The sequence below is a fragment of the Gasterosteus aculeatus genome, chromosome 21, assembly GCF_964276395.1.
Source record: "Gasterosteus aculeatus chromosome 21, fGasAcu3.hap1.1, whole genome shotgun sequence".
NCBI classification, from domain to species: domain Eukaryota; kingdom Metazoa; phylum Chordata; class Actinopteri; order Perciformes; family Gasterosteidae; genus Gasterosteus; species Gasterosteus aculeatus.
This window is the reverse complement of record NC_135708.1, coordinates 3,324,078-3,349,364: the sequence shown is the minus strand read 5'-3', so window position 1 is coordinate 3,349,364 and position 25,287 is coordinate 3,324,078. Positions and strand designations below refer to the sequence as shown.

General features: G+C 45.0%; 2 long non-coding RNA genes and 1 pseudogene across 3 annotated transcripts in view; all 3 read left to right on the top strand.

The window, feature by feature from the left end:
* The window catches only part of LOC120814248 (dual specificity calcium/calmodulin-dependent 3',5'-cyclic nucleotide phosphodiesterase 1A-like), a 609,273-nt pseudogene that overhangs the window by 67,962 nt on the left and 516,024 nt on the right, over positions 1 to 25,287 (top strand). The window lies entirely within an intron of this gene.
* LOC144390449 (uncharacterized) lies at positions 90 to 587 on the top strand. Its single transcript, XR_013454492.1, has 3 exons — positions 90 to 168; positions 263 to 377; positions 472 to 587. It is a non-coding gene; the product is annotated as an uncharacterized LOC144390449 (long non-coding RNA).
* Positions 5,246 to 5,750, top strand: LOC144390448 (uncharacterized). Its single transcript, XR_013454491.1, has 3 exons — positions 5,246 to 5,342; positions 5,426 to 5,543; positions 5,651 to 5,750. It is a non-coding gene; the product is annotated as an uncharacterized LOC144390448 (long non-coding RNA).

Sequence of the window (25,287 nt, the reverse complement as noted above, 5' to 3'; positions counted from 1 at the left end):
CGTTAGTAAACGTCATCTCACGGCATGAAAAGTTTCGTCAGTATGCAGCACCGTAAATTGTCGTGGAATTTCAGGTTTTTGTTTTCACAGACTAATCTCGCCTCAAAATGAGGCGGTGACCTCGTATTTGCTCCGGGAAAAGTCCAGATTTAGACGACGTCATTGTGTGTAAGTGACACTGTTTCTCCTTCCTTGTTAAATGTTACTGTGACTTGCGTTTGATTTTTTTTGTATTCATACCACACATTTAATTGTTTTCCAGCCGCCTGTGAGACGTATTGTGAGACGGGACGCAGGAGCTTCAGGTTCAGGCGGAACACTCATTGCGAGCGGAAGCTGCGAAGGATTCAGCGCGGAGTCGAGCGAGAAGAAAGAGGGTCAGAGTTTATTTGCTGACTTGTTTCAGGTGCATTGATCGCTGTGTTGTGTCCGTACGCATCGCACAGTACTGATTCATTGTTGTTTTTACAGCTGCTGGAATCGAGACGAAGTGAGCTGGCTGATGACGAGGTGGAACTCTGGAAATCCGCCACCGTAGAGCTTAATATGAATATATAAATAAAATGAGGCGGGTGACCAATAGCGACAGATCTGCCAACCAATCACAGGTGATTGAAAGTTGTGGTTTCATCCAATCATAAACAAGGAAACTCAAGCCTGTTCTGCCCACGTGTGGTTTTGCTGCCAATCACGAGTGATTTTATTTGTTAGTAAGTTGTTTCCTCCAATAAGGAGTAAGGATATTCAAGCCCGCTCGGCTCGGCCACCCGCGGCTTCGCTGCATTCATATGCTAATTCGGTCCATTCGCACCTCCGCCAGCTCTCCACCTACGTAATGGTTCGTTTCCGACAATTTGTGGCACAGACAAACGCGACGTGCGCGGGTTGCAAATTGTCGGAAACTGTCGGAAATTAGGGAGATTTCCGTGCGTTTACGGGGACGAAAAGCTCACTTTTCATGCACTGATCGGATATGACATGCTGTCGGCCAATCAGTGCTGTAGTGGTAAATTAGAGGTGGGTAAACTCTGAATTTGTGATCATACAGACCTCGACGCGATGCGAAGCAACGCAACACAAAGCGTTGCGACTCTGTAAGGCTGTCCTGGCTATACTGCATTATGTTATCAGTAAAAGTCATATACAATCAATGACAATGAATACATGTGTTAGTAGTTTGGTGTTCATTAAATTTAAGAAAACAGTAAAGAAAAGTATGTCAACACAACACAACAAGACAATTGCAGATTAAGATCTATCTACATACGGAGTCTCCTTTTTACAGTAGTGCCCAGAGGGCCTCCTTGTCCTCCACGTCAGGTCCTGCCTTGCACAGAGGAGCCATGAACCCCAGAACTGTCACGACCGGACGGTGGACGGGAACCCAAATGCACGACTCACACAACGTGGTGCGAAAAAAGAATCAAAGTTCAAAAGAAGGAGAGTTCACAGAGGAGCCATGAACGTTCATGGCTCCTCTTCTCCTCTCTCTATTGGACCTGGTGTTTCTCTCTCTGTGCTCTCTGCATCATTGCCTGTCCTCTCACTGCCTGATCAAATATGTTGAATTAAGAGTTAACCAGTTAAGCAGCCTGTCAATCACACTGACAACATAAGTTAAAGGAACACTCATGTACTACCTATGTCATCATAAATAGCCTACAGCATGTTTTTTTTTTCACATTGAGAACTGACTTGTTTTCTAATCTATGTTTACAGTGTATTTGGCTTACAGGCGACTCTACACCTTCATGACTTCAAATAATTGATTAAGCATAGAGGCCTATTCAGTGAAGCAACAGCTTTGCTCACGTTTTCTATGCGAGAGCAGGACATGATGACATCATCATGAAAGTATAAAACTAATATATTTGACTTTGACCGCGAAATTTGAAGATTCTATAGCTAAACTAAAACCTTTCACTTAGCATTTCTCTTAGCTTTGTCTAACTGTCTTGCACATAATCTGTCGACAATTTTTCAATGAATTAGTCTAATCTGCAGCAATACGCGTGAGGATAATTACTCATTTTATTAGGCCTATTTAGACGGGACCGGGAAGGCTGGCTTGTTACCTGCATCATCGTATTTGAAAGCACGTTGTTAATAGCGTTTGTCTCCGTCTTAATGTGATGTTGTGAGAACCAAAACAACGTTTAAAAACGTGAATTGATCTTCTTCAGTCTTACTTTGTACTTGAGGCCTTGGGGCCTTTGTGGGAGTGGGAGCACTCGATGGTCTCTTCAAATATCGCCTGATATCCATTGCTAATTACCGGCGGTAATCCATTCCGAACAGGTAGGCAGGCCGGCTAATCCAGTGGTCCTCAACCGGTACCGGTCCGTGGGCCGTTTGGTACCGGGCCGCACCTCAGAAAGCTTATATATATATACATATTGTCTGACATGAAACCGGTCCGTGATGTAAGAAAGGTCGGGGACCGCTGGTTGATCCACAACGTGTGTTCACACACCTCCCGGATCCTGATTGGTCGCTGCTGCAGCCGCAAGGCGCTGATTGGATGCTCACAGACCGTAATATAGCGCAGATGAACATGATTCAGACTACGGCGTTTATATGTTCAACAATAGCAAACGTAGTCTTAGCTGTACCACTTGCACACCTCAGGTACCGTTAATCCGATCCGTTCATCCTGCTCCATCAGTTCTGGGGATTCACAACGGTCAACAGGGACGAAATCCAGCCAATCCAAGGACGAAAAGTGGAACCAATCAGACGTGGAGATCCTGGTTTATTACCTGTGCACTGTTGTCTTGTCTGTCTACTGTCGCGCACTAACCGCCAAGACAAATTCCTTGTATGTTTGACATATGTTGGCTAATAAATGTTTCCTGATTCCTGATTCCTGGTGACTGGCTCCGCCCTCTTGCTGTCAATAACAACACCTTCGAGCGCGAGCAGAGATTAACCTCGCGAGCGAGGAAGTTCACGTCCACGATGTTTGATTCACGCGCATCAGCCGGATTTGCCGCCAAACTCTTTGTCTTGTAGCTCTGGTTTTGCTGAAGCATCAACCAGAAGAGAAAAGGGGCGTGTCTAGAGGAAGCAGGTGAGGAGGCGTGGCCGTTCATCCTGCTCCATTCCTACACAGCTGATCCACATTCCATGATCCACCCCTGCAGTATTTAGAGCCGGGCTGTTCACCTCTCCAGTGGCACCTTGTTAATACTCCTACGTGGTAACGTGGCTCAGTAGCTCTGCTCGTGTTGTCCAGCAAACTCCTGTTCTGTAGTTCTTTCTGTGTGACTTCAGTTCCTCTGTGCACATTCTGCTGTTTACTAGTGACGGCCAGATGAAGCCAGATGAAGCCAGATGAAGCCACATGAAGCAGTGAAGCTTTCCAGCCAATCGTATCGTTAAAAGGTTCATTCATTCAATGCATCTCAAACTCTATGATGACGTCTGCTGTTGAAAACTTGTAGTGCAAATGTATCGAACAGCCCACCAGTATATTTTGGCCCAATCTCTGATTATGAAAAGTTGAACCAATAAATCATCTAATAAACACATGGATTCCTATATGAATAAAACTATTGTTTTCAGGTTTGACTTGTGTCCTTGTTTGTGTATTTCAATCCTCTGTACATTAACAAGAAGTGGAACACACACTTATCTATGTCTTTCTGCACCTTTGTGCATCATATACATACTAATATATACAAACAATAAATATATATATATATATATATATATATATATATATATATATATATTCAAAGCTTTACCCGAAGTACAGAAAGCACACAAGACCCACCAGAGAGTCACCAAATAGCGCTTAACTACTACCGGACTAGGAGAACACCAAAATAGCCGAGGCTACAATTAGCGTAAACAAACCGCTAATCCTCTTCTCGCCTCCTCTGATTGTGCTTCCTTTCCTCTTGGTCTTTCCTCATTGCTCGAGTCACGCTGACACGCTGCCCGGAGCTTTCGGGCCTTTCGTATCGGGCGAGCAATGGCGCTCTGACGCCGGTGTCAAGTCTCTGACGGCGTCGGACCCTCTTCTTTGGGATGCGCCCTTTGGATGAGGACGTTTTGTCCCAAGAGCTTTCATCGTCATCTACACATGAGGAAAAACAGAAGGGAACATTTGTAGTGAACTAAAGCCACCGGCTGCGTTAAATGGTCTTATTTCATCCTTTCACGCCTCAGACACAAAAGACACCGTAAGAAAAAGGTCCCAACAGCGTGAATCAGAGGTTTATCTCCAGGTACCCACTTCTCCACCTGACAAGTCCAGTAAACCACCAACACCAGTTAATGCAGACGTCTGTCTGGATTCCCCGCTTACCTCGAGTCCTTTTAGGGCCACAGAGTCATTGTGGCCTTTTCTCAATGTTCGGCCACTGCAAAAAACCTGTGTGCAGTTCCAAGGCTGCTAACTACCTGACCCGCGAGTGTTCTTAAGCTGTGGAGAACGGAACATGGACATGGAAGTTAGAACACGGAAGGTGGAACGTGGAGAGTCAGTGAGGCCTTCTGGAATATGCAAATGACCATTCAGAGTGAGTTATTTTATGGAGAGGTATAACTTTATTTGCATTGCTCTAAAAAATATGGTTGTACGTTTCATTTGTTTTTAGCTGATGGAGCCATCTGCTTACTTGAATTATGTTTTTGTTTCTTTATTTGAAAAAACATAGATGGAGGAGCCACAAAATTCAACATGGACCATTTTGTTGGGGCATGAACGTCTTTTTTCACATTTCCAAAGTCCTCATATTATCTGTCAAAGGTCACAGCAGCTATTTATTATATAGCTGCTGTGACCTTTTTACAACTGACAAGTAATTCTGTTTACGTGTTTGTGGTATTTATGTTTAACACTAATAATCTATATGTTTCTATATGTTCATATATTACTCAGTTGGTGATGGGGGAAGGCAGAGGCAGCACCCAGACGCAGAGCTTGAAAACAAAAAGACTTTAATAGTCAAAATTACTGACGTTACCAGATGTGCCGACGCCTCGCGCGTGTCGAGTAACTGAGGGGGCGTGTCCTCGCAGCGCGTACCGAGGCTCGCTTCATTTAGGGGAGGAGCCATAAATGATGGCGTCCGAAGCCTCGCTGCCCGGCGGGACCACGTGACGCTTCGGGAAGGGCTTCAGATTTACTTCCATGTATAAACCCCTCAGGCTCCATTCAAGATGTGGGTTGTTGGTGAGAGTTGGTCAGTTAGAGTTTGGGTGGTTCGGATAGTTTATATCGTTTGGAGAGTTTAGAGAGAGATAGTTGAGAGTGAGGAGAGAAGGACAGGTGATAAGATGGAGCCAGCTAGGAAGAGGAGGACTTCCTCTGTGATTAGATCACTCCTAATAAGGTGAGCTGAATCTCACTCTATTTCAGACACATTAGGTTTGCTTATCAAGAACTGTACTTTTCAGTTTCTTATTTGATTCAAAGGTGAGGTGTTTATTGTGCTCCGAGGAGTTTGGGTGCAATAACAGCACCTCCTCCATGCTGAGGCCTCACCGTGCCTTGCATGAGAATAAGGAGGAACCTGGAGCTTCACCCAGCCAAGGTAAGTCATGACAATATTACAAATGCACCAACACAATTATTCACTGTTGTTCATTGTGCAAATAAAGACAGGTAACAGACACTGTATTCATTCTCTTTTAAAACAAGAGCTGGATGAAGCCTCGTCTCCATGACAGCGAAGGACACGCAGCCCTTCAGTATTGTGGATGATTCAGGGCATTTGTGTCCAAACTGGATCCTCATCATGTTCTCCCTACAAGGCAGGTATGTGTGGGTGCATGAAACACATGAGTACTTCACTGTCTCACAGTTCAGCACTAGATGTGTTTTCCTTTAGGCTCTGCAGGCCGTGGTGGAGGCTGAGTAGGAGTCAGCTAAGGAGAAGGCTAAAGTGGAAAAGGTGGCTGCTGTTAGCCTTACTTCTGACATGTGGACATCCATCAGTATGGATGCCTACCTGGCTGTAAGGTGCCACTTTGTGGGGGAGAAAACCACACTGGGTTCAGTGCTTCCCCCGATCACACACTGCTGAACATATAGCTCGTGTGAAAGCCTCCCTGATGGAGGAATGGGGAATCGATCATAAGGTGACGTGTGTGGTCACTGATGGTGCTCCCAATATGGTTTCCTGTGTGAGAGCTGAAGCTTCGGCACCATATTTTATGTTGCACACTGAATCTGACAGTGAAGAAGGGACCTGAGCAGCAGCCGGTGCTCTCTGGCATCCGGGCCAAAGCACGGAAGCTGGTTGGCTTCTTTAGGAGCAGCACCACTGCTAAGGTTGTGCTACGGAGATGGACAAATACCTAAACACATGCACCCCCCCCCCCCCCACACACACACACACACACAGGAATGTGCCCTGTTCTTCCTCCTTTCATGTGAGTAGCGCTGCACTGCTCTCTGATGGAGGCGGATACTGAAACTCCTCTTGTGCCTTGTAGATATTTACAGTTTAGTTCCCACAGATCTTCACTCGTCTGATGCATCGGACCGGAGAGGAACACCAGCATGATCTTCGCTAAAATACCTTCTATATTTAGTTAAAGTATAAATGAACGTGTTGTCCGTCTCCAGGTCCCAGCAGCATCGGGTCCGACCTCTGTCTCCACGGGTTCAGCCTCGTGTACCAGAGCACGCCGACGGCCTTCAGCCCAGAGACACCAGGTACACACATGAACTACAAGCAGACGACACTAGCAGGAACATCCATGTTTCATTTTCACAATCCCTTGATGATCTTTAGTTCATGTGCCGTGGCATTGACGGGGACCCTCACCGGCTGTATGAGCCGGATGTCTTTGCGTACGACTTGTACAGCCGCCTCGGCCCGTACGCCTCTGTTCCGCTGTTAGTGGCCCACAAACCAGACCGGACTTTGGGTGTTCTGGCTGAACGCCTGAGACGCTTGTTAACGTGGGTCACAGCGTGTCGGCTCCTCGGGCGAGTATTGTTCCTGTGTGCTTCTCATACAGTATCTGGTCCTCGGTCAGAGAGCTTCTTCTTTCAGCTGCGTAGTTCATCCCGTTTGTGTGACTGGGAACGATTGATCCGTCCTGCAGACTTTGCTGCTGCTTTTTGTCCTCCTGCTGGCAAACAGCCAATAAACCCGTTTATTACTACATTTATGTTGGAAAACATATAGAAATGCACATTTAACCACTTTACAAACCCCTCCCTCTCTAAGCACGGCCAAACTCCCCCACTGAAGACGAGGCGCATGGAGCCACAGACTGACAGAAAGAGGTGTGATGGACAGCGTGGTTCTGCTCGGGCCCGGTCCACAGCAGCTGTTCACCCAGTACCAGTGTGCAGCACACAATATATTGGACTATTTGCATGTGGAAAGAAACCCCCCACAACAGGATAAGATAAGGATGATAAGGATGCAGCGTCAGATATCAGGTTGTTTACTGTTTATTGTGTCTTGTATGTTGCAAATTACACACATTAATGAGAAGGAACACGATGCTTTCTGTATCACTTCCCCTCTTAGTTTGTTTCTGCACATGTTGACAATATTCACATGATCCATAAGTCACGGCTACTCGTCTCTCCTCCCTCTCTCAGGATATCAAGCCCCGCCCCCTTTGTTTCCTCTCGGGTACCAGAGCCGCTGGATCTACGACGAAGAGGCTGACGTGAAGGCTGTGGACGCTGGATTCGACCGCCACGACATCCCGTGCGACGTTATCTGGACGGATATCGAGCACACGGAGGGGAAGCGTTACTTCACCTGGGACGCCGCGCTTTTCCCCCCAACCGGCCAACCTGCAGCGCCACCTGGAGGAGAGGAAGAGGAAGGTGAGTTTCTAGCGTACATTGTTGGCCTTGTTTGTTTTTGGGTGTCACGAATCATTAAGGTGCATTTTTTTCTTCTCTGTCAGCTGGTCGTGATAACCGATCCTCACATCAAGATCGACCCCGGTTGGTGTTTGTCTAATGAGGCCAGAGATGGGGGGCACTTCATCAAGAACAGAGACGGGCAGATCTATGAGGGGTCTTGTTGGCCTGGTAATGTTTCTCTGACTGAATAGAGTTTATGTCTAAAATGGTCAAATGGAAGTAGAGTTGCTCCCAATGAGGGACTTTGGTGCTGTAACATTGGACTGGAATGTTCTGTCCCGGTGTCAAACTGTTGAGTGGTTGAGGCCTCTCTCTTGCAGACATTTTAGGCCCTTTATAGAAACGTTCCAGAACTCTGCTGTGGTGGTGGCCGTGGTTTTTGCTCGTCTGCAGAGGGGGGAGAGAGAGGGGGAGGGGCTCAGGGAACGTGGCAGGTGGAGGCAATCGGCCTCAGCTGAGCTGAATGTGTTTTGATGGTGTTGGTCTGGTTTTAAAATGCAGTAAGGGCGATCAGGAGGAGAGAGCCGCAGAGCGAGCGAGACGCCGGGAGCTCTCAGTCTGCAAAGGGGACGAAGCTGTTTGGGGAGAAAGTCACGGCCGCCATCCGCACTGCGATCCAACAGAGCTTCTCTGACTGTTTCAGTCAAATGAGTCACAGCCATTTGGATCCACCAGGAAAGACTGCTTTCCCTTAATGAATATCATCTCCTAGGTCTTTTTTCAATTAGCGTGAAAAAACAATAAACAGGACGAATCGTCAAAATGTGTCTTAGTGGACAAAGAGGAGGTGGCCTTGTTAAATATCAGCGTGGACGTGCACAGTCCTCTTTGTTCAGTGTGTAATGATCCGAGTGTTGCCTCTTGTGCCCTCAGGTCCTGTTTGCTGCCTTACTGGTTTACTCTGTTCCACCTGGCTCACACCTCCGTCTGCCTCCCTCTGCTGCCCAGTGGAAGTACTGCAGGCTGTTTGTCCACTTTACCTTCTGCTTTCTGACACTAGAGGTCCATGTTTGTCATGTTTTAAGTTGGTCATTAAAACATCAGTAGATCCACTTTTTAAGAAGAGCTTATGGAAATGCTTGTTTTATTCAAACGCGCACAGACCTCTCTGGGTGGAGTTCCCAGGAGAACAGAGCACCTTCGCTGTGGACCACCAGTATATGATTGGTGATAAATACCTTTTTTTACTGGGTGAAGTTCTCACTTTTAAGATCTTAACTGTCTTTGATTGTATGTAGGTGGAGCACTGCTGGCCAGTCCTGTAACCAAGCCGCGTGTTCAAGCTGTGCGAGTCCTTCTTCCTGGATCTGGTGAGGTAAATCAAGCAGCAGGTAACAAACGTCTTCTAGTGACTCTCAAGTCACGTCATGGCGCCTGTTACATGAAGGGCTGTTTGTGTTTTAGGTTTGGTACGACGTCCTCACTGCAAAGGCGCATAAAGGAGGCGGGACTCTGGGTCTGCCCGTCACCCTGGACACAGTTAGTGTTAAAGTCTCAATTCACACAGCAAGGGTTACTTCCTATGTCATATTCTATATGAAACTTGTGTTTTCCTCTCAGGTTTCTGTGTTCCAGCGTGGCGGCTCGGTGGTCTGCAGGTCAACAGGAAGTGGTTCCTGCACAGCCGAACAGCAGCAGCTCCCCCTCTCTATCACGGTGGCCCTGAACTCTGAGGTGAGCATCAAAGGGTTTCAGGTAGGCAAATTAAATACAGGTGACTTTCTGACCAATAGTGATACAGAACAATGTCTTCAATGTCTTGTATTAAAGTCTTTGTTAATGGCTGAAATTTTAGAGACGTTGTTGAACGTGCTGCTTATGAGATGTGTTTATATACATATTTTACTGTGCGCCGTGTTTGTACCCCGTCTCCATGGTGACGGAATGCTCGCCCCACATGAGTGCGTATTATTCCAACATTCATTTGCATACGGAATCAGAATATTTGCAAACGGAATCAGATGTTTCTGTTCATTGTCTTACTGAGTTCAGAGGGAGCAGTTCAGATATTTTCTCCAGAGAATTTATCAGCGACATCTGTCCGTTACAGAGTTAAGTAGCCTTTTGAAAGATTCAACACCCTTTTTCACAGACCACATTCAGTCAGTCATTTACCATCAAAACAAAACCCTTTTTACAGGATTTGAGCCTTTTTACAGGCTTTCCACCGGTCTTTTTAAAGACTACACTGAGTCGTTTACCGTCTATCAAACGCCTTTTTACAGGCTTTCCACAAGTCTTTTTATTGATATTCACCATGTACCACGGAAACAACCGGAGACCCGGAGCTGGCGCTTCACTGCTCTGGACTCCTCCGACAGGATACAACGTGAATATGGCACTTTCTCGTGCCCCCAATGAAGTGCACTACCTGAAAAGGCCAGTGAGCGAGCTGCGCGCCTTCATTGGCACTGAGGCCAATATGTGCCGCCGGTTACAAGATCAAGAGCCGGCCTACGATCGCATGGTTTGTGAGCACACAACAATGCTTTCAGACCACAAGATTCACACCACTAGCTGTGTCCTGAGAAGGGAGGGCGGTCGACTCGATCTCATAGACGGTTCACATCTTGTTTGGTATTCATATCCGCGTTTCTTCTTTTTTGGTCTATTAATTATAATTTGCACCTGCCACTGAGGATGGCCTTCACATGTGTGTATAAAAACTCTTACTGCTCGGAACAAATTCCATCCAGGGTTTTAAAAAGGGTCTCCGAAAGACTTTCGACCAAGTCTCAACGGAGTGAGAAAGGGAAAGAGAGCTGAGTGGGCTGAAACAAGGACGACCATCTGTTTGTTTACGCCATTCGCTTCCAGTGTGTACTACTTGTTGTACCATTACAGGATGACCGTCTAACAAGTTTCCCTATTTCATGTACTGCTGCTATCAATGTTCCTTTGATCAGACGTTTGCTTCCATCATCCAGATACTGTATCAAGTGTATCGTGCACTTTACACTCAATAGCAGCACTCAACAATTTACAGCCCATCTCTGAGTTTAGGAGGAGACTAAAAAACTACAAACATTAATACAAAAAACTGACACTAAGTACTACAATTCTCATCACCTTCATTCCTCATTTAAATCTTTCACAACCGTGTCTCATTGTTACTGACAGTTTCCCTCTATTAGTAAATCAATGTTTCGTACTGGTTGTAAATCTATTTTCTGACACTCTCAATAGTCTGTACTCTCTATTCTCCCTCCTTCTACCTGGAATGTGAGTCGTAAACTGGGGAGACTAAGGCTGCTTATCTGGGCTGTTGGGAAGCAGTGGGCGTCGGTGTGTCACCAGTTAGTTGTTATGGGGGTTGTATGAGGGGGGAGGTGGACCCGTCCTCTGGTTCTGCCGGGCTGCGTTGTATAGAACAGCCGTGGTGGAGCGTTTGGTCGCATGTCCCTTTCATAACTCCTGGGACACTCTCTGCACCAATGGTCCTCCTGTCCACATATATAACATCCATGTCCTCTATTGTCCCCACATTGTCTGCCGGAGACCCATTGAACGGTCTCTACCTGCTGGATATTTGTCCTCTGGGGGGGACGGGTATTGGGGCTGTTTGTCTCTCACCTGCAGTCGTCTCCTGTCTCGCTGTCTTTGTTTTGCTGCTGCAGATATCTGAGAATGTCTATGAGGAGGACGTCCTCCAACAGCAGCTTCTCCTCCTTCGCCGTGGTTTGGATGGGTTCTCTGCACATGTGGTTTGATGGACAGGAGTCCTGATGTGATGGACAGCTCTTCTGTGGCCCCCTGGTGTTCATGTTCACAGCTACCTGCTTCCTCTTCTATTTCCACCACCACGCTCTCGTGACCCTCATGTGACGATGTCATCTTTTGTTGTTTCCCTCAGGCTCATCTTCTCCATCGCTCACGACTTCCCCCGTTCCTCCTCTCAGATGGAACAGAGGTTCTTGTTCTGGATGCTGGGTTTCACAAAGGGACTGTTTGAAGTTCTCCTTTTCTCTGCATGTGGCGGGGAGGACCTGGCCTCTCCTGTGCAGCTGCTGTCATTTCTGGGTACAGCTGAGGGGGGGCATGGGTGTCTGCACTGAGAGGGGTGACATCTTGACCGGACTCACAATCTGCTTCTTCTTCTTCTGCCAGTCCAACAGCAGGTTTGGGGGTGTTTGGGTGGACTGCCCTCCAGTAGGCGAGCAGCCGCTTGGTGCAGACACGTCTCTTCTTACTTATCTAAGCGGCCGGCTCCCACATAAGCCGTAGTGGCTTGGTTTCCTGCTGCTACAGTCTCCCTCCACACCTTGCGCCTGTCTTCACCCACAGGTGGTGACCTGCTTGGGAACCACCCATTCTTCTGCCATCTTCTCAAGCATCTCTTCATCCTCCTCCACTCCCTTTCTCTTTCTTTGGGCTCCATCTGATCTTCATCTGCTCTCTGGTCCTTGTAAAAGTAACCATGATGCAACCTGGTGTATCTAAAGAACCCTGAGCTGTCCCTTTTGTCCCAGGAGCTATTGTGTCACTGACTATGAGGAGACAAATGATGTAAAGTCTAAACTAATGAAACCTACAAAACATGTTGAATCAGATTGACAACTGAAATCAGCAATGCAAAGTAAACTACTGGATCTGAAAGTGAGACAGTCAATGAAAAGGCTGAGTCAAAGTAATAACTACAATACAGGTCAAAACGCTATCAATACAGGTCAAATTATCCAAAAAATCTCAAACTGCTCCAAGAAAATCAAACCAGTTATGACTTGAGCAAATTCAAAATAAAAGTCCAACTCAATGAAACCTGAGATTAAACTTATACAATACGGCGTAAACACTTCCACAGGAGAGAGAAGAGGAAACCCCAAAAACCCGATCATCTTAAGGTAAAATCCCTAAAGTCATAATTAAATTCAAACTAAAAAGCCAATTAAGAAAGTAAAAGTCTAAGCCTGTAATGATAATCGATCAGGAATTAAATCCATATATGTTTAAACGTTGAATACCATTCAAACGTTAACTAGTAGTGATGATGTAACCTTAACTCAAAGCATGATGCAATAATAACTTCCTTAGATCAAATCAACATAAGGGCGCCTGGGGAGCAGTTAGGGGTTTGGCCGTCTTGCTTAGGGACGTTTTGACTTGGGATTTGAACCACCAACCCTGCGGTTTGCAGCACACCCTCTGTACTCCATGTGCCACGGTCACAATGATGGAAATCACAACAAACTCTGATTTTAAAATGTAAGTTGTATCTTTTACCTTCACTCTGTATATCAGTGTTGAACTAAAGAGAAAATGAAACTGTTCTCTCTCCCTTTGACTCTACATCATGTTCTTACTCCTCCAAACCATATGAGGCTGTTAACAGCTGATGATCTAACAGCTTTTCCCCACAGAGGAAGTAACTCACTCTGAGCACATGGGAGGTAGAAATGCTGTGCTGCTCAGGTCTTAACGTTACATTGTGGCTGTTCACGTGAACAGTAATTATATGACATAAATGACTATGAATTGTGTTTGATTCATGTTACAACTATTTTATTAAACATGCTAATTGTAGTGGCCGTTTGTCCTTGTTACCAACACATCTTTGAATCAAAGGGTCACTGCTGCACCTAGTTTTTGTTTTCTGTCACGCAGTAAGAAAGCGGATTGTCTGGCCGATCTTTTCCTTTGTTTCGCCTTTATTCCACAGGATCCACAACACATACGATACAACTTGTCTGCCTTCCTATGCAGTGCTCTGTCTCACTGTCTCACTGCTAAACACTATGAGTCACCCAGGTGCATGCTGGTCCCACCTGGCTGTGCCCCCAAGTAACCTCCAGGTGTGCACAGCATCAGCCAATTAGTGATCCAATTACCCAAACAATTAATCAAACTATATTCAAGAATAAGTAACTAAATAATAGCTCCCACATCAAGCTGACGATAAACCTGAATGAGCATTAATGCAACATCCTGAAATGAAAATAGATGAACACTAACAATCAGATGCATCTACTCAATTCACATGTGGCCTCCTGGACATGTCTTCATTTAGTGTGTAACACTCACTAAATGACTTCAGCTCTGGAGTCACATTCTAATACTTCCTTCTGCATGACAACAGGAACTTGTTCTTTGCTCCTAAAAAGCCCAGAAATATCTTATGGAGATAAATATTGAAGGTTACCCAAACTCTGTTATATACATACATATGACACAAATACATATGAAGTGTGCATTAGTGTCACGGAAGTCCAAATATAATATGTAATACTGTCCCATGTGAGCTTGTTTTGAGCATTAATCAGTCAGTAGCATTTATTCATAGAGAGATTGATCCCGATCGTCCTCTCATTGAATCATCTTCATAAATCCATTTCACTGACGAGACAAATTAAAAGCATTCACCTCAAAAAGAGAAGCATCCGGAAGCTTCCCATCAGGGAGCCAGGAAGTAGTCGGTGACGGTCCTCATGCGTTTGTGCGTGAGGAGGTCAAGCCGAGCCATGAAACCTGGAGAAACGTCCACATAGAATCACCTTGGACCTTCATATCAGCCCTGGACATGGCTGGAGATCAAAGTGACCTACGATGAGTTTGACACACCTGCTTTAGAGCAGAATGAGGATGTACTTTATTGTAATCATTTCTTTCAGCCACAATAACCATGTTATTAGGAGATGGAAAGTTAAAGCCGTTCCTCTTTCTGTCCACGCTGCACAACGCGTGTTTTATTGCATTTAGTGGCAACGCTGCTGCTGTTTGTCTTTTATTTTGGCGGGAAATCCCATTTAACACTTTCAATACTCCACTTTGTGAGGAGATAAACTCCACCCTGTCATCAAATGTGTGCTTGTGCTTTGTGTGTTTTTGTTGGTGACTTAAGTGTGATATTTGGTGCAGAATGAAAGCTTCAAGTTGCACCTGAAGTAGCGAGCTCAGTAGTTTGTGTTGTTGTGAGACGGCTCTGCGTGAAGGTTAATAAGGTTAATAAAGCAACTTATTCATTACTCATTTCTTTATTTACTCACTTCCTTCTTCAACATGCTGCACCACCAATGTTTCCTCTGTGCTATTGACACAGCAACAGGGCTGTAGAATAAATACAGATATTATGGAGGAAATAGTACAAAAGTCAATAGTACAGCATCTTTAAAAAGGATCAGAGTATTTCATGTCAAAAGAAATAATACAGCGTGTTGAAAGCATCTTTATTTGATGGCCTGTTTAAACATGTACAGTTGTTTCCAATAAAAGTCATTTATTAACATTAGAGCCAAACAATTCTATTTCTGTTAAAGTAACACATGGAGTAAATGTTGTAAATGACATTATAGGGAATAAAAACACAAGTAACGCATATTCAATATTTCCTTGAGAGGTTTGCTGAACCATTAAAAAGCTTCTTGTTCAAAACAAACCTGATTATGTGAAATTAGATTTGATTTCACTCAACAGATTTAGAAAGATTTGAAGTTAAAATGGGCTCAAAAAGAATTACACATTCATATTTTCCTTCTTCACCTTGTTTTTATTATTGCTGATGAAGCGCACACACACATAAGGACACATTTGTCTCATATGGGGGGACAGATGAAAGAGCGTCTTATAAAATGTCTTCTTGAACACATAAAGATGAAGATTAAAGCCTAATTAGGAGCCAATATCTAAATGATCATCTATTGATTGAAGGAGCACAGCAGCATTAAGCTGAGCTCTTTCACACTTCCATCTGAGTCCCAGAGAGCTGTGGACCCCCCAGAGTCCAGACCAGCTCAGGTACCCCTCACCTGCTCCACCTGCATCTACACCCACATGAACCACCATCAGCTGTACAGACTGAACTATGTGGTGAGCAGAGAGGAAGGTTCTCCACCAGGAGGAGACTCTCCCTCCTGAAGAGGACACAGAGACACTGAGGAACCAGAACCAGACCAGAACCCAAACCCAGGATAAAGAGGTTCAGTGAATGTGGTGCTGAAGGTGTGGAGGTGGATCAGTGTGTCAGAGGAGACTCTGTAGAAGGACAGAGAGCCAGCAGGACAGTCCACATACACTGCTACTCTACCAGAGGAGGAGGAGGAGGAGGAGGAGGAGGTGATGCGTGTTACTGTGTTATTGTGACAGACAGAGTAATCTCCATCAGAGCACATCAGACTCCAGGACTGATCATTGTATCCAAACCAACAGTCATCACTGTTTCCTTTCCTCCTGATTCCTCTGTAACTCACTGATACATCCACTCCTTCTCTCCACTCGACCTCCCAGTAACAGCGACCAGTCAGACCAGTTCTACACAGCAGCTGATGCCAGAAGTCAAATCTGTCTGGATGATCAGGATATGACTGATTCTCCTCCACATCTGTCACCTTCCTGTTGTTGTCAGACAGTTTGAGTCGTTTGTTTACTGTGTTTGTGTCGATTGTGAGTTCACAGGAATCTGATGAGAGAACAAGACACAAAACAGCTGCAGTTATTAATCATGTGATCATCTACTGACACGTTGATGATGACATCACAGAGGTGAATGAGTGATGTCACAGTGTGAAGATGGTTGAATCTTCATGAATCAAAGCACACTTACACTTCCTCAGACCTGGTCTGAACCATCGGACTCCATCAGGCTCCACCCTGAAAGGAGGAGGGGGGTCAGAGCAGCATGGAGACATGGACATTACATCACTCTCACACACAGCTTTGTCCTTCATGTCCACATGGAGCACCTCTTCTTCTTCTACCACTACTTACAGACGACCACAGACTGTCAGTCAGGCGTCACACAGCGACGAGGTGCTGGAATATATTCATGAAGAAGATGAATGGATAACAAATAAGAAATGGACCTGTCACTGTACTTTCACCAGATGTGAATTCAAACGGGAGAAATGACGTCATGCTACAGATCAAGCTTCATGGGACGTGTGCAAAGGAACATTCACATTAAACTGTTTCATAAAGATAAAGCAGATACAGACCATTCAGTATTCACACAATGTGCATGTTTCCATGTTTCAAAATGAACAATGAACCAACAACACATGTACTATGAACACAAACAAGCAGAAGAAACGCACTAGTTAGTTTATTTAGTTCCCTGTTTGGTTTTTCACACCACAGAGGCACCGACTGCTGACGTCACGTTCTGCATTATTACTGTGATATTACAGAACATCCTTATGTAAATGCATTCAACCATCTTCAAATGGATCCCTGTTGTTTTCATCATGAGACTCTAATCCATGAAGCTCTGTGATCCTCATCGCTGCTGTTAGATGCATGTACTGATAAAATATGTTATAACATTGTTTTGTGCTAAAGTCGTGTCTCAAGTGTCCTGTATTTGACCCTGATGTGCAAAGAGCAGCATGATACAAAATGTTAGTTTGCAGCTGTGTCCTGAGAAGGGAGGACGGTCAACTCGATCTCATAGACGCTTCAAAACAAAGGACTTCTGTTCGTGGCCTTGGTTCATATCTTATTCGGTACGAAAGTTCCGGATCCACGTTTTTACTTTATGTCAATTAATAATGATTTGCACCGGCCACTGAGGAGGATCTTGTGTGTGTGTAATGTAATGCTGCCCTCAGCTTCACCTGGGTTCTTATCTCAACCTGCTTTGTAGCTTCTCGTAACTGGCACGGAGAATGTTCTTCACATGTGTATAAAAACTCAGCGTTTTCACTGCTCGGAGACGTCATTACGCCGAGCGCTGAGATACGTGCTGCTGTGTTGGACCTCCTGCTTCTAAGCAATAGTTAGAGCCAGATGTCTGTGGAGAATTGCTCATGTAATCTTTCTCTCTTCTAAATAAATGTTAACTTTTGACTTTAATTGATCAACGTGCTGCGATTCTTCTCATCAACCGACTCGGGGGGATCGGAGATCCTGACAATTTGGGGGCTCGTCCGGGATGAGAGGTTTTCCTGCACAGGCGGATTCGATTTAAAACGCCTCAAAACAAGGTAAGCAGAAAGCTGTTACATCTAATTCTGCATATTGCATAAGCTAAAGTAAGGAGTACGTTGTGAGAGTTGTAAGAGAGAGGAGTGATTTAATGAATAAATAAATGTGTGGAGAAATGCACTTAAAGAAATAAGTTTTGGAAGTACGTTCTAAGGAATTGAGAACGCAGACAGACCGCAAGGTTAAAGCATAAACTTGCGGCTTTGATAATTGAGTCTGAGAGGTTAACATAAACTCACAGACGCATTGACTCCGGAAGGTTAGTATAAACTTTCGGCATAAATTCATTCTGCGAGACTAACATAACTTTCAGAACACAGCTGTCTGCTCCGGTAAAATACATCCGAACTGGTTGACGGCTGTTAAATGGAAGGTGAATTTGATGGAGAAGTGAAGGACGGCGGCTGGGAGCCAGCGCCGCGGTATCAATGGAAAATAATAAATGACCAACTGAGGCTGTTGTTGGTGGCGGTGAGCGGAGACACCACTGAGATAAAGAAACATGATGTTGTGGAGCACACGGGACACGCGGTGAGAAAGGCGCTGGTTTGGCAGATAGAGCGTCACTGAGACTAGAGATTATAGACTGCTGAGAGTGTCAGCTGAAATTAGACTTAAAACCGTAGGAGAGATTGATTTACTAAAAAGAGGGGAAACAGGCATTGGAAATTAAGAGATGAGAAATAAGGAGAATTGTTGTATATAGGGTCCGATTTCTGTATTAATGTTTGTAGTTTTTTGAGTCTCCTCCTAAACTCAGATAGGCTGTAAATTGTTGAGTGCTGCTATTGAGTGTAAAGTGCACGATACACTTGATACAGTATCTGGATGATGGAAGCAAACGTCTGATCAAAGGAACATTGATAGCAAAATGTGAGAAGGTGAATGTTTGAGGAAAAAGGAAACTTCACAAAGAAATTGACAAAATAGAGGACTTGAGGTTCGTATGGTTTTCGTGTTGGATAAAAAGTAAAGCGTAGACAAAAACTGTGATGTCACGAGAGGCTCGGTCTTGGAGGGAGATGCGTTCACCGGAGATGGCTGTAACCACTATGGCTCCATCTGCTGGTGGAGGTAGGAACTCCACCCCGAAAGAGCATTCCCCTCACACCTGAAACCCACCAGGGTGTGACGACCTGGAGGCCTCCATGAGGGCGGAAGACACACCGCTGAGGGAGGAGAGACGAGCTGCAGATTGGGCCCGCGGCAGAAGAGCAGACCAAGACAGAAGGATTCCCGAATGCAGGAGAGACCGAGAGGACGGTGTTCTCTCTTTAAAGAAGTGGATTTCCGTTTCCCCTCCAAAGACAAGACATTAGTTAAGTTTTACCGGCGAAGATCGACCGAAGCCCGAGTTACTCCCTGTTTTGACTGTTTTCTGTTGAATCTGAAGGACGTAAATTAAAACCTTTGTTTACATTTTGAACCCGGTGTCCTCGCACTATTTGAACTACCCCGGAGAGAGCGGCGGCGCCTCTCGTGACGTCACACAACCAAGAACGGTGTTATTCTGAAAAACCACCTCCATACGAGGGTAGAAAAAAAAAAAAAGGAGAGACTGATTCTCAAACAACAAGTCTGCTGCTGCAGAGCCTTTTTTTTAAGCTCTCCAAGCTATTACTACACTTTTGATTTAAAAATAATAGAATTGTAGACATGCATGTAGACATGCATTGAAGAAAGAAAAAGAAGATTTAAAGTCTTTAAAGCAACAACGGCTAGAATAAGCGTAATTTATCTCTGTTGAAGCAGCGGGGGTTTTATGGGAGTAAAAAGGTCACAGCAGTGAGAAGATGTGTGGGAGCAACGGTGGAGGCCAACAAGGTTTTATACCTCCTCACTTTAAGAAGCGCACACACATACTGTTGAATAAAGTTAATCCTGAGTGCCATCATTTAGTGATATAATTAGGTTTATGCATCTTTCTTGAATACCATGATATATAAAGAATAAAGAGGATAAATGGTCCGTTTGCTTTTCAGTTCAGAAGAATAAGCTCATCATTACTGGGCTGTCAAAGGTCGGCCAAAAACCTTTACATGAACAAGCGGGTTGTAGATTTTATGAAATCAACTAACAGGTTGATGAGACATTGCAACTTTTAGTTTCGCTGAACTACTTTCTTTTTAAGTGTAACACTTGAATCAAGGATTTAAAATATGATGAAAAATTATTAGAACAAATAGAAATAAACATGAAAACAAATTCAGCGCAGCAGGAAAGAAATTTGTTTTGGGGAAAAACACAGCGCGCTTATTTGGACGAATGTAAGGAAACATGGGTGAAACACACAGGTCGTCACCCAGGCACTGCGGGAGTGCACAGGGAAGGGTTTAGACAGGCGGTACTGGAGGGCGTACCAGAGAGTGTGAAAGCTAAAATGATGACTAACCCAGACCTGCCAGGTAGTGACTCTGCTGTGTGGGAGAGACATTTGTTACACCATTTACAAGACGCGACAGAAGAAGCGAAAGGGGAAGATAAACAGTTAAAGGAGCTGCAGGCTCGACTGCTGAAGCTCCAGCTCGCCAAAGTAAGACAGGAAGTGAGCGACAAGGAGCAGAAAGGGAAAGACGAGCGATAGATGGTTGCACAGGCTGCCCCAGCTGGAGGTAACGCCCCTGATTTGTATCCACTCCCACCATGGGAGGAGACGTCGTATGGGACAGCCCAAGGGGGTGGTTACAGGGGAGGCTATGGAGGTAACTGCTGGGGAGGAGCGTGTTGAGGAGGTCCATATGCAGGGGGAGGAGGAAGAGGCAGACGCAGATGGGGAAGAGGTTGTTTCCACTGTGGTATGGAGGGGCACCAGGTTAAGGAGTGTCCTGGTAAAAGAAGACAGGGGAGGGGTAGAGGTGTCCCACCCCAGGAAGCATGGGCTCCCAATGCACATGCTGCACCGCCCCCTAGAGGACAGTACCCCACACTGGAGGACTGGGGCTATGAGGCAGATGCCTCTCAGTGACACACCCCCGAGAGAGACCTGGACAGCAGGGGCAGGGCAGACCCCATGCTGTCACTCACGGTACTACAACAACAACTGCAAAAAAACCAAAATGGATGGAACGGTTCTGCATTGCAATGACAATGGACAAACGAATGGTCAGTGGGTGGTGCAGCCACGAGACTTGAGAACTCCAACAGTATGGTGGCCAAGGGAAACCAGGCAGCGGACCAAGCTGCAAAACAGGCTGTAGGTTACCAAATTGGGCTCCAAATGGTAAGTGCAGAAGATGAGGGACAGTTGGGGCCACAACTTAACGAGGAACAAATTAAGGAAGCCCAAAAGGGGGCGTGTCCTCAGGAGAAAACGGTGTGGAAGCAAAGAGGGGCTACAGAGGTTGGAGGCCTCTGGAGGTCCCCTGATGGTCGCCCAGTAATGCCGCCGGGCATCAGAAACAGGTGTTTACAGGAGAAACATGGGATGGCTCATGTGGGGCACAAACAAAAATTGGCTAAAATCTGTGCACAGACAAATTTAACCTGGGTTCAAGCGCTCCCACTCGCGTTAATGGCCATTAGAAGCTCAGTAAATCAGGGTACGAACTGACCACCGGGAGACAGTTCCCTGGACCCAGTGCCGGCCTGAAGCTTAGGCCCAACCCGGAAGCTCCACCAGGTGAGTATGCATGTCGTATAACGATCTACGAGCTCCTGTTTCAGATTTTGCGGACCAGGTGTGAGACAAAACAGGGGATCAGAACGCCCACAACCCCCACACGGCAGCCTGGGTCCTCCTGAGGGTCATTAAGAGGAAGTGGTCAGAGCCGCGGTGGACCGGACCATACCAGGTGGAGGAGAGATCCTCACATGCAGTGAAGCTGAGAGGGAAAGGTGATACCTGGTACCACTGGAGCCAGTGCGCCACCGCAGAGGAACCTGCTCGCACTCTCCAGGACGTCCTGAAGGATCAGGAGAAAGAGGCGGCAACGGTCCCCAAACGGTCCCCAAACGCACTCTCAACGGGCAGTTGACTGACAGACACCCAGAGCATGGTGATCTGTGTCGACTGTCTACAACCAAGAAGACCAAGAATAAGTGTATAACTACCCTCTCCTCTGTTCTATCTTTCTCAATTCTCCACTTTAGTTTAGCAAAAAAAAAAAAACCAAGAACAAGACACGATCCCATTATTGGCCTGGAAAGGAGGCAAGATGAGGTGGCTGATCCGGCAGACGTTCTCCAGTAGCTGGGGTGATCTCTGAAGAGATCAAAAGGGGGAATTGTGAGATGCATGTACTGATAAAATATATTATAACACTGTTTTGTGCCAAGGTCTTGTCTCACGTGTCCTGTATTTGACCCTGATGTGCAAAGAGCAGCATGATACAAAATGTTAGTTTGTTTAGTCAGCTGTGTCCTGAGAAGGGAGGACGGTTAACTCGATCTCATAGACTCTTCAAAACAAAGGACTTCTGTTCATGGCCTTAGTTCATATCTCATTCGGTACGAAAGTTCTGGATCCACGTTTTTACTTTATGTCAATTAATTATGATTTGCACCAGCCACTGAGGAGGATCTTGTGTGTGTGTGTGTGCTACCCTCAGCTTCACCTGGGTTCTTATCTCAACCTGCTTTGCAGCTTCTCGTAACTGGCACGGAGAATGTTCTTCACATGTGTATAAAAACTCAGCGTTTTTACTGCTCGGAGACGTCATTACGCCGAGCGCTGAGATACGTGCTGCTGTGTTGAACCTCCTGCAGGATAAATTAATCTTAACTTTTTGACTTTAATTGATCAACGTGTTGAGTTCCTTCTCATCAGCCAACTCGGGGGGATCGGAGATCCTGACACTGCTCTAACAACTCGCTCAAACTGCATCGCAGAATGTCGACTTTCTCTCTGCTGTTTTCTCTCTCTGAGCTGCTGGGACGCCAACTGGCACCCAGCTGTCACTAAGGTGCCACCAAGGTGCCACTAAGGTGCCAAAGACCAGCCGTTACGTGCCAGTGAGCGCGAGCCAGCAGCACGGCACCAAGACGTGAATCCTCTAAAGTGGAAGTGAAGCTCAGGGAGAATGGTGGTGTGATGGAAGTTGTGCCGTTTACTCGGCCGATGTTAGCTTGCTCTTCACAGATGAGGTAACGTTCCCTACGAGCTAGCCGAGCTAACGTTAGCTAGCTAAATGTCCAACATTGAGACCGTAGCGATCCGGTCAAATATCGTCGTCATGGAGATGATGTAATTCAACATGTCAGCCGCAGTCACTTGGTGACAATCGATGAGCACGCTATCCATGGTGGAAGCTGTAAAGAGGGAAATCTAACATGAAGGCAAAGCTTTATGAAATATAAATATCAGAATCACTCTCTCAGCAGCATCTTCTCCTGCTGATACTCAGACAGATATTCTGCAGATGCTGCACAGTGAGACCATCATAGACGCTGTTCTGCTCTCCTTGTGTGTATTTAGCTCGCTACACAATTCAGCAGTAAGACAAACTCCTTTTAAATGAATACGGGAGTCAGGACGTAGCGTCCAAGCTCCAGATGCACTGAACTTTGACAGAATATACTAGTGGAGAAAATAGGACTAAAATAGGACTTCTATGCTAAACAAATACTTGCAGACTTTTGAAGGATTTAACACATGAAGGACGGCAGCAGATAAATTTCCTGAGAACTTTCTCTTTAGAGCCAATGTCGGGTCAACATTCATTTTGAAAGGGACAGTGTGGAGTCCACAGTGTTGAGATGCTACAGTAAATGGACACCCACCTATATTCCATTATTTATGTATTTGATTTTCTAATTATTTGTTCATTAAACTAGCATGTGTTCTTTTGCGAAGAGATACTCTGTAAATCTGTTGGTAAGTGAGAATGAGTTATGCTCAAACAAGCACTGAGGTCACCTAAGGGGTCCTTGTTTTAGGAGTCAAGCGGGAGATGATTTCGCGCGCTTGGGAGAAGTAAGGAAAGAAGGAAAATAGTGAGCTAAAGTGTACCTGTGTATCTGATCTGATTCTTACCTGTTCTTACGGAGAAATAAAGCACTTCTTAAAAACTAACGCACGCCTCACGTCTGTCCACGTGTGCTACATTCCTACTGTGATGATCCTTCAAGACGCTTTGAACTGATTGTTTCTTTTTGTTGTTTATTAACCAACATGCTGTCTGTTTGATTGTTGTTACTGTTAATTAATAGGACAACACACACTGGGGGCAGATGACGAACAACTAACCGTCCAATAGCCTTTCATCAAGATGTTTCTTATTGTCCACCATATGCTCATGTTATAATCATGTCTAGGGAATTTTGCAAGTAGGGATATAGCTATATTTATATATCCAGGTAGTAACAATTTGTGTTCTATGGGTGTGTGTTACTAAATGTCCCTGGTCTGTGAGGATGTGATGTGAATGGTTAAAAACTACGAATAAATGAATCAACATCATTGATTAGGCTCATTAAGGCTAATGTTCCCTATCTACTTCTGTCTGTATTTAAGGTCTGATGTGGGACACAAACAGTTTGATGAGTCTCTGGTAGTTTGAGGTCAGCTTGGTGTGTCAGGGTCACATTAACCAGGCTGAGAGTTTGACAGAGAAAAGGTTTCCAGCTCTACCTCCTTTAACAGACTCATGGTATGTGACTGCAGCAGGCCTCTTCATACCTGAGAGTCTCCAGTGTGCAGTGTGGACTCTCCAGTCCAGCAAACAGCAGCTTCACTCCTGAATCCTGCAGGTGGTTGTTACTCAGATCCAGCTCTCTCAGACTAGAGGACTGGGAGCTGAGAACTGAGGACAGAGCGTCACAGCTTCTCTCTGAGAGGTTACAGCCATCCAGTCTGAAGAGAGAACAATCAACAAGAAGAAAGATAACATTATTGTTATGAAATGAAATCTTCTTTAATGTATTTGAACTAAAATAAAATCAGTAGGACCAAAGAAAATGTAATTAGCTTCATATTAAACAAGAGGAACAATTTACAGTAAGTACTGTAGTATCAATATCAGGATGAGGCAGGGATAGTTAATGTTGTTGTTAATGTTTATTAGACCTAAATACAGAATTAGGCTTCTCTATCCTCTATTTGACTTCTTTTAAAGAAAGATGAAGAGAGAGAACAAAGTGAGTGTTAATGAGAAATTAATCTTTTTTGTGTGATCTTGTGTTTTTTACATCCTGAATTGCAAATAAACAACCATCAGACAAAAAAGTATTGAGTCCTACTCTACTATTATCCTTTTCATCTATTAAATACATCAAAACAAAACATAACAAAGCTTGAGAGGAACAACAGGATGTACCTGTGATGTTTTTTTGTGAAGGAACATTGTCTTTCAGACTGTCTATTTTTTAAGCTACTGAATTTGTTTTGTCTAAAAGGTTCTTGTAATGTCAGGGAAACAAAACATACATCCACAAAAAGGGCCAAAGTTTTGTCCCTGAGATTACCTCCTCTGTTTACAAAGTTCTGGTTTATTTCCTGGTGAAAAAGATTTTTATGAAACCTGAAATCTTAAACAAACAATTTTAAGAAGGGAGCTGATAGTTTAGACACACATTTAAATCATTGAAGA